Consider the following 1128-nt stretch of genomic DNA (forward strand, 5'->3'; position numbering starts at 1 on the left):
CAAATTGCAAATTTATTATCCGTAGTTGACACTTGGAAATAGTTCCAAACCACGGACACCTCATTCACCGGGTGAGCTAACTTGTTAGCCACGAGTCCAGCCTGTTGTATTTGTTGTTGTTAACGTGGATCAACTAAAAGACACTAAAAGACATGACTTTGAATGCAAACAGTAAAAGATCGCTACAACAACAAACAGGAAGGAAACCATCTTCCCTTCCATGGCTCTGGTCCGTGCGTCAGTTTGTTTAGCGAGCGCTGGGTAACAACGCTGACTGTCACATCACGGGGCCACACGGAGGCAGCAGCTCTGCCCCCCCCCCCGTGACACTGTGATACCTGCTGCAGTGGAGAGTGTGAGACGTTTCAAGGCTGCGGAGACGTGCCGGTGTTTTCAGGCTTCTTTAAGCAGCAAACTGCAGACTGGATCTAAACGACAGTCACGACTCAGCAGACCTTCAGCATGGAGCCCGTACTATCAGTGTTACCTCGAAGTGTCTACACCTTTAGATTCAATGATGTCTAAAAGCACTTCTTACTTACTGACATATTAATGACGGTTGACATCTGACTGGGCCGCTTGGCAAGGCACTCGTCATCACGGCGTAACCTTGGTCAGTGACCTCTGCATCACACCTGCACCAACATTCACCTGTCACTCAGGACAAAGACAGCCAGGTGTGAGTCCGGCCTGACGTCAAACTGGGACCTGATGCAGAACCCAGACACAAGCTCGGATCATTATCAGGATCAGGATCAGGATCAGGATCAGGATCAGGATCAGGATCAGGATCAGGTCCCAGCTGTGAGCTCTGATCGAGCTGGATGTCTTTCAGCATCACAGATTCTGATTGATGCAAAGTTAAACAGGGTAATCATGCTTAGCCTTGTCAGCAAAGTCCTGAGAGGGTGTGAATGTGAAAAAGTCAGAACTTCCATATCGTAAAAAATAATATAAAATCCCCTAATTTCAATGAAAGGATTCATCTGTCATGAGCAGCATTTCATATAACTTCCTGCACATGCTTCTGTGAAACTTTGGAGACGCTCTTTTGAAAAGCTTTGGGATTTCTTGGACTAAACTGCAGGAATATTTCCGACCACAGAGACATATTTCTACACACGAGAA

This window comes from Symphodus melops (assembly GCF_947650265.1).
Source record: "Symphodus melops genome assembly, chromosome: 13".
Taxonomy (NCBI): Eukaryota; Metazoa; Chordata; class Actinopteri; order Labriformes; family Labridae; genus Symphodus; species Symphodus melops.